General features: G+C 38.5%; 1 non-coding gene across 1 annotated transcript; it reads left to right on the top strand.

Annotated features, from left to right (window-relative positions):
• The first annotated feature begins 8,683 nt into the window (after positions 1-8,683).
• TRNAS-GGA (transfer RNA serine (anticodon GGA)) lies at positions 8,684-8,755 on the top strand. The gene has a single exon. It is a non-coding gene; the product is annotated as a tRNA-Ser (tRNA).
• The last annotated feature ends 335 nt before the right edge of the window (positions 8,756-9,090 follow it).

Consider the following 9,090-nt stretch of genomic DNA (forward strand, 5'->3'; position numbering starts at 1 on the left):
CAGAGTACATCATGCAAAATGCCAAGCTGGATGAAGCACAAACTGTTATCAAGATTGCTGAGAGAAATATAAATAGCTTCAGATATGTAGATGACACCAACCTTATGGCAAAAAGCGAAGATGAACTAAAGGGCCTCTTGATGAAAGTGAAAGAGATGAGTTAAAAAGTTGGCTTAAAACTCAACATTAAGAAAACAAAGATCATGGTATCTGGTCCCATCACTTCACGGCAAGTAGATGGGGAAAAAATGGAAACAGTGACAGACTTTATTTATTTTTTTGTGGCCAGGTGAGGGAGGCTCCAAAATCACTGCAGATAGTGACTGCAGCCATGAAATTAAAAGAGGCTTGCTCCTTTGAAGAAAAGCTATGACCAACCTAGATAGCATATTAAAAAAGAGAGACATCACTTTGCCAACAAATGTCTGTCTAGTCAAATTTATGATTTTTCTAGTAGTCATGTATGGATGTGAGAGTTGAACTATAAAGAAAGCTGAGTGCAGAAGAATTGATGCCTTTGAACTCTGGTGTTGGAGGAGACTTTTGAGAGTCCCTTGGACTGCAAGGAGCTCCAACCAGTCATTTCTAAAGGAAAGCAGTCCTGAATCGTGGAAGGACTGATGTTAAAGCTGAGACTCCAATATGTCGGCCACCTGATGCAAAGAACTGACTCATTGGAAAAGACCCTGATACTGGGAAAGACTTAAAGCAGGAGAAGGGGACAACAGAGGGTGAGACGGTTGGATGGCATCACGGACATGAGTTTGAGTAAACTCTGGGAGTTGGTGATGGACAGAGAAGCCTGGCTTGCTGCAGTCCATGGGGTCACAAAGATTCTGACATGATTGTGTGACTTAAATGAACTGACTTGAAACTTTATGGGCACATTCAAGTGAGTGGTAAGCTAGGCTTCAGTCTTAGCTGTGCTCACAACACCTGCAGCATGTCCAGATCCACTATTGCAATCCTGGTACCTTACTTTGGTGAATTTTTGCAGGTGGCTTGCTGATACAATATCCAAAATACAACAAGGCCCTTTTCCAGTATACCCACAGTTAAGATGGGGTCAAGAGCAGTGGCAACAATAGTGTAATCTGAGAGTTTGTATAATGGGAACAAGTGATGCAACAGAGCACCTCCCCAGGTGAACATATCCATAGCTCAGTGGCTTCCCTGTCACTGGGAGTGCTCCAGTCCCACCTGACTCTAACCATATATCAGAAATTACTAAGAAACAGATATGTGGCCTTTTACTCCAACAAATATGGAACAGATCCCACCTCTGACAGGGCAGTGAAAACCATAGAGATAAGGAGAGGCCCTGCTGAATATCTAGTACATGCTACCATCACCACAACAAAAAATATTAAATCCATGTAGACTATATAGGGATGAAATTGAAAGTGCTAGTCACTCAGTGGAGTCCCACTCTTTGTGACTGTATGGACTGTAGCCACCAGGCTTCTCTTTCCATGGAATTCTCCAGGCAAGAATGCTGGATTGTGTTACCATTCTCTTCTCCAGGGTATCTTCCCAACCCAAGAATCAAACCTGGGTCTCCTACATTGCAGACTGATTCTTTACTATCTGTGTCACCAGGGAAGCCCAAAGAGAGCTCAATGAGCCCTGAATACCAGGCCTCCTGCAAGAAATGAGGAAGGGGGAAGGCTATCACCAGGCAACTGACTCACTTTGCCCCCTGGGAGGACACCAAGGGGGCAGGCTGTGCCCAGGAGGGGTGCAGTACCACTTGGAGAACTGAGGGAGCATCCCTTCTTGCAGTCCCCATGCTGGTGTGTGGAGAGTGGGACTAGGGACATAGGTTTGTTGCTTTGAGGCAGGCAAACACAATCTCAACTTTGCTCCCACAGGGATAGGTGACATGGACACAGTGGCCAACTGGGCCAGGACAGGAAATCTGTTACTGCTTCCACATTTTCCCCTTCTATTTGCCATGAAGTAATGGGGCCAGATGCCATGATCATAATTTATTTTAATACTTATTTTTTAACCGGCTTTTTCACTCTCCTCTTTCACCCTCATCAAGGGGTTCTTTTGTTCCTTTTTGCTTTCTGTCGTTAGAGTATTATCATCTGCCTATCTAAGATTGTTGTCTCTCCTGTCTTTCTTGATTCCAGCTTTTAACTCATTCAGCCCAGCATTTCTCATCGTGTACTCAGTGTATAAGTTAAAGACACAGATAAATCTGTCATATTCTTTTCTCAACCTTGCAGCCCCATGCTAGTGTACCGAGAGAGGGGCTGGTAACTTTGAGGCAGGCAGACGCATTCTTAACTTTGTCCCCACAGGGATAGGTGGCACAGACACAGTGACTGATTGGGCCAGGACAGCTGAGCCAGTGAGTTGTTCCATACAGGGTTCTAACTGTTGCTTTTTGACTCACATACAGGTTTCTCAGGAGATAGGTAAGATGGTCCAGTATTCCCATATCTTTAAGAGCTTTCCATAGTTTGTCAAAGGCTTTAGTGTAGTCGATGAAACAGAGGTAGATGTTTTTCTGGAATCTCCTTGCTTTCTCTATGCTCAGGTAACGTTGGCAATTTGTTCTCTGGTTCCTCTGCCTTTTCATAATTTGTTCTCTGATTCCTCTGCCTTTTCATAACCTAGTTCTGACTTCTGGAATTTCCTGGCTCATGTAACGCTGAAACCTATCATACAATATTTTAAGCATGAACCTACTAGTATGGGAGAGAAGTGCAATTGTCCAGTGGTTTGAACATTCTTTAGTACTGCCCTTCTTAGGAACTGGGATAAGGATTGACCTTTTCTAGCCCTATGGCCACTGTTGGGTCTTCCAGATTTGCTGACATATTGAGTGAAACACTTTGAAAACATCATCTGTAGGGTTTTGAATAGCTCTCGTGGAATTCCATCACATCCAGTAGCTTTATTGACAGCAGTACTTCCTAAGGCTCACTTTACTTCACACTCCAGAATATCTGGCTTTGGATGACTAACCACACCATTGTGGTTATACTGTTCATTAAGATCATTTGTTTATAATCCTGTGTATTCTTTCTATCCCTTCTTGATCTCTTCTGCTTCTACTAGGTTTCTCCCCTTTATTGTGCCCATCTTTGGATGAAATGTCCCTCTGATATTCCCAACGTTTCTGAAGAGATCTCTAGTCTTTCCCGTTCTGTTGTTTCCCTCTACTTTTATGTCTTGTTTGTTGAAGAAGGCCTTCTTGTCTCTCCTTGCTATTCTTTGGAACTCTGCATTAAATTGGGTGTACCTTTCCCTTCTCCCTTAGTCTTTTGTTTATTTTCTTTATTCAGCTATTTGTAATGCCTCTTCAAATAACCACTCTGCCTTCTTGCTTTTCTTTTTTAATGGGATGGCTTTGTTTCACTGCTTCCTGTACAATATTATGGAACTCTGTCCATAGTTCTTCAGGCAATCTGTTTACTACATCTAATCCCTTGAATCTATTCATCACTTCCACTGCAAAAGAATCCTGAGAGTCCCTTGGACAGCAAAGAGATCAAACCACTCATTCTTAAAGAAAATCAACCCTGAATGCTCATTGGAAGGACTGATGCTAAAGCTGAAGCTCTAGTATTTTGTCCATCTAATGCAGACATCAAACTCATTGGAAAAGTCCCTGATGCTGGGAAAGATTGAGGGCAGAAGGGGAAGAGGATGTCAAAGGATGAGATAACTGGGTTGCATCACTGATAAAATGGCCATGAATTTGGGCATGGTCTGGGAGATGGTTAGGGACAGGGAGGCCCAGGCATACAGCAAACCATGGGATTGCAAAGAGACAGGTATGACTAGATGACTGAACAACAACAACATCCATATAGTGAACTGATCATCTAGACAAAAATAAAAGGAAATAAGCCTAAAATGAAACATAGATGAGAGAAACTTAGTTGATATCTATGAAATATTCCATTTGAAAACAGCAGAATATAATTTTTTTCAAGTGCACATGGAGCACTTTCTAGGATAGATCACATCTTAGGTCACAAATCAAGTCTTCCTATATTTAAGAAAATTGAAATTATATATTTTCTGCCCAAAATGATATGAGATTGGAAGTCAATTTTTAAAACCTGTAAAAAACACAAACACATGGAGACAGCACAATATGATACTAAACAGCCGATGGATCACTGAAGAAATCAAAGGGAAAATAAAAAACTACCCAGAGGCAAAACAAACAAACACAGTGATCCAATGTCTATAGGACCTGGGAAAATTGTTCTAAGAGGAAAGATTTTACCAATATAATCTCACATCCAGGAAAAAAAATAAAATTAAATTAAAGAAACAACCTAACCTTACACCTAAAGCAAACAGAAAAATAAGAACAAACAAAAGTTAAAATTAGTAGAGGGAAAGATATCATATCAGACTAGAATTTAAGAAAAAAAAAAAGCAGTAGCAGAGATCAGTGAAACTAAAAGTTAGTCCTTTGAGAAGATAAGAATGGAAAAACTTGTTAAGAAAATAAGATAGAGTACTCAAATCAGTAAAATTAAAAATCAAAAAGGGGAAGTTGCAATGAATACTACAGAAATACAAATAATCATAAGACCCTAAGATCAGGAATAACCAAGGATGTCCACTCATACCACTTTTATTCAACATCATTTTGAAAGTCATAGTCATGTCATAAATGACAAAAAAATAAATAAAAGTACCCAAATTGGAATAGAAAAAGTAAAATTGCATATTACATGATATTATATATAGAAAATCTTAAATAGGCTACCAGAAAATTACTAGAACTCATTAATTAATTTGCTAATGTTTTAGGATACAAAATTAATACACAGAAATAACTTACATTTCTATACACTATAAATGAAAGAGCAGAAAGAGAAATTAAGGAGATAATCCCATTTACCATCACATCAAAAAGAATATCCAGAAACTAAGCTATATAATGAAGCAAAAGAACCTGTTCTCAGAAAACTTAGTGATGAAAGAAATTAACAATGATATAAACAGATGAAGAGAGAGGCCACATTCTTGGACTGGAAGAATTAATATCATAAAAATGAATATATAATCCAAAATGATCTACAAGTTCAATACCATCCTTATCAAATTACCATGGGTGTTTTTCATAAATTAGAGCAAAAATATTTATAATTTGTTATGAAAACACAAAAGACCCTGAATATCCAAATCAATCTTGAGAAAGAAAAATGGGACTGGAAGCACCCAGATTCCTTGACTTCTGGCTATAGTACAAAGCTACAGTCATCAAAACATTATGGTACTGGCACAAAAACAGAAATATAAATCAATAGAACAGGTTAGATAGTCCAAAGATAAACTCATGCACCTAACCTATGACAAAGGAGGCAGGAATATCCAATGCAGAAAAGATAGCTTCTTCAATAAGAGTTTCTAGGAAAATCAAGACAGCCACATATTAAAGAATGAAATCAGAACCTTTCCTAACATGTTACACAAAAATAAACTCAAAATGCATTAAAGAGCTAAGTGTAAGGCCAGATGTAATAAAACTATTGGAGGAAAACTCAGACAGAACATTCTCTAACATATGTTCTGGCAAGATCTTTTATGATTCACCTTCTAGAAAAGTGAAAATAAAAACAAAACCTAATTAAGTTTAAAACCTTTTCCACTGCTAAAGAAGCCACCCCCAAAATGAAAAGAAAACACACAGAATGGGGAAAATATTTGCAAATGAAGTGACCAACATAGGATTAGTCTCTAAAATATACAAATGATTCATGCAGCTCAATATTTTTTTAATGGGTAGAGGATCTAAATAAACATTACTCTAAAGAAGATATACAGATGTATAGGAGGCAATCAAAATATTCTTAACATGACTATAAGAAAAATCCAAATCAAAAGTATAATGAAGTATCACCTCATACTAATTAGAATGGCTCTCATAAAAAATCTACCAACAAATGCTGGAGAGAATGTGCAGAAAAGGGAAGCCACTTACACTGCTGTTACAAACATACACTGGTACAGCCACTGTGGAGAACAGTATGAAGACTTAATCAAAAGAAACAAACAAGCAAACTAAAAATAGAGATAATATATGATATAGCAATCCCACACCTGGGCATGTATCTAGAGAAATCAATACTTCAAAAAGACACAAGCATCTAAAATTTATTTCAGTCCCATTTATAATAGCCAGGATATGAAAACAAAATCAGTGTCCATTAACAGAAGAATTGATAAAGAATATGTGGTGTATATATATATATATATGTATATATATATATATATGATAGAATATTACTCAGCAATTAGAAGAACAAAATAGTACTAATTGTAGTGACATAGATAGACTTAGTAATTGTTATACTGAGTGAAATAAGACAAAATCAGAAAAAGAAAGAAAGATCAAGTATCATGTTTGTTGAAAATATCATATTTGGAATCTTTAAAAACAATGTAAAAATGAAGCTATTTATAAAACAGAAATGAGTCACAGATATAGAAAACAAACTTATAGTTAGCAAGGGGAACCAGAAATCAAATTGCCAACATCTGATGGATCATCAAAAAAGCAGGAGAGTTCCAGAAAAAACATCTATTTCTGCTTTATTGACGATGTCAAAGCCTTTGACTGTGTGGATCCCAATAAACTGTGGAAAATTCTGAAATAGATAGGAAGAAAAGACCACCTGATCTGCCTCTTGAGAAACCTATATGCAGGTCAGGAAGCAACAGTTAGAACTGGACATGAAACAATAGACTGATTCCAAATAGGAAAAGGAGTATGTCAAGGCTATATATTGTCACCCTGCTTATTTAACTTCTATGCAGAGTACATCATGAGAAACGCTGGGTTAGAAGAAGCACAAGCTGGAATCAAGATTGCTGGGAGAAATATCAATAACCTCAGATATGCAGATGACACCACCCTTATGGCAGAAAGTGAAGAGGAACTAAAAAGCCTCTTGATGAAAGTGAAAGAGGAGAGTGAAAAAGTTGGCTTAATGTTCAACATTCAGAAAACGAAGATCATGGCATCCAGTCCCATCACAACATGGGAACTAGATGGGGAAACAGTGGGAACAGTGGCTGACTTTATTTTTGGGGTTCCCAAATCACTGCAGATGGTGACTGCATCCATGAAATTAAAAGACGTTTACCTAGATGCCCATCAGCAGATGAATGGATAAGAAAGCTGTGGTATATATGCACAATAGAGTATTACTCAGCCATTAAAAAGAATAGATTTGAATCAGTTCTAATGATATAGATGAAAGTGGAACCAATTATACAGAATGAAGTAAGCCAGAAAGAAAAACACCAGTACAGTATACTAACACATATATATGGAGTTTAGAAAGATGGTAATGATGACCCTGCATGCGAGACAGCAAAAGAGACACAGATGTATAGAGCAGACTTTTGGACTCTGAGGGAGAGGGAGAGGGTGGAATGATTTGGGAGAATGGCATTGAAACATGCATACTATCATGTAAGAAACGAATCTCCAGTCTATGTTCAATACAGGATACAGGATGCTTGGGGCTGGTGCACGGGGATGATCCAGAAAGATGATATGGGGTGGGAGGTGGGAGGGGGGGTTCATGTTTGGGAACTCATATACACCCGTGGTGGATTCATGTCAATGTATGTCAAAACCAATACAGTATTGTAAGTAAAATAAAGTAAAAATCAAAATTTTTTTTTTTTTAAAAAGAAAGTTATGACCAACCAAGATAGCATATTCAAAAGCAGAGACTTTACTTTGGCAACAAAGGTCTGTCTAGTCAAGGCTATGGTTTTTCCTGTGGTCATGTATGGATGTGAGAGTAGGACTGTGAGGAAAGCTGAGCCCCAAAGAATTGATGCTTTGAACTGTGGTGTTGGAGAAGACTCTTGAGAGTTCCTTGGACAGGAAGGAGATCCAACCAGTCCATCCTAAAGGAGATCAGTCCTGGGTGTTCATTGGAAGGACTGATGTTGAAGCTCAAACTCCAATACTTTGGCTATCTGATATGAAGAGCTGATTCACTTGAAAAGACCCTGATGCTGGGAAAGATTGAGGGTAGGCAGAGAAGGGGATGACAGAGGATACGATGATTGGATGGCATCACTGACTCAACGGACCTGAATTTGGGTAAACTCCGGGAGTTTTTGATGGAGAGAGAGGCCTGGCGTGCTCTGATTCATGGGGTCGCAAAGAGTCGGACACGACTGAGTGACTGAACTGAACTGAACTGAAAGGGGGCAGGGATAAATTGGAAGATTATAATTGACATATGAACACTACTCTATATAAAATAGGTAATAAAGTGAAAGTGAAGTCGCTCAATCGTGTCCGACTCTTTGTGACCCCGTGAACTATAGTCTACCAGGCTCCTCCGTCCATGAGATTCTCCAGGCAAGAATATTGGAGTGGGTTGCCATTTCCTTCTGCAGGGGATCTTCCCGATCCAGCGATCGAACCCTGGTCTCCTGCATTGCAGGCAGACCCTTTAACCTCTCAGCCACCAGGGAAACCCCAAAAAGAACCTGCTGTATTGCACAGTGAACTCTCTATACAGTACTCTGTATTGACCCATACGGGATTCGACATAAAATAAGAGTGGATATCTATATTTATATATAGATATATAGATATGATTCTCTTTATGTACTTCAGAAACTAACGCAATATTGCAAATTAATTGTACTCCAATAAACATTTTAGAGGGCTTCCCTGGTGGCTCAGAGGTTAAAGCATCTGCCTGGAATGCGGGAGACCCGGGTTCGATCCCTGGGTGGGGAAGATCCCCTGGAGTGGAATTCCATAATTTAAGAGATAGGAGACAAATGAGATTAACCAAATTTTAACACATTTATACTGACATTTTGCAGACATAATTTTGTGCTTAACATTGAGTATTGCTGGAATAAGTACAGACCTTTAAAAATGCTTAAGAATAACAATGCAACCATATGTTATTTTACAGTAAACAATTTATGGGCAATTCTGGGGATGAGGGTCATTGTGTTGCCTCAATGATGGAGAAATTGAGGTTGGAAGATTTCATTGCTTGAACATAAGGATGTAACAGAGACAGGATCTAATACCAAGTCCTGTAACTTGACAAACACAATTTA

Source organism: Ovis canadensis, chromosome 10 (genome assembly GCF_042477335.2).
Source record: "Ovis canadensis isolate MfBH-ARS-UI-01 breed Bighorn chromosome 10, ARS-UI_OviCan_v2, whole genome shotgun sequence".
Lineage (NCBI taxonomy): Eukaryota > Metazoa > Chordata > Mammalia > Artiodactyla > Bovidae > Ovis > Ovis canadensis.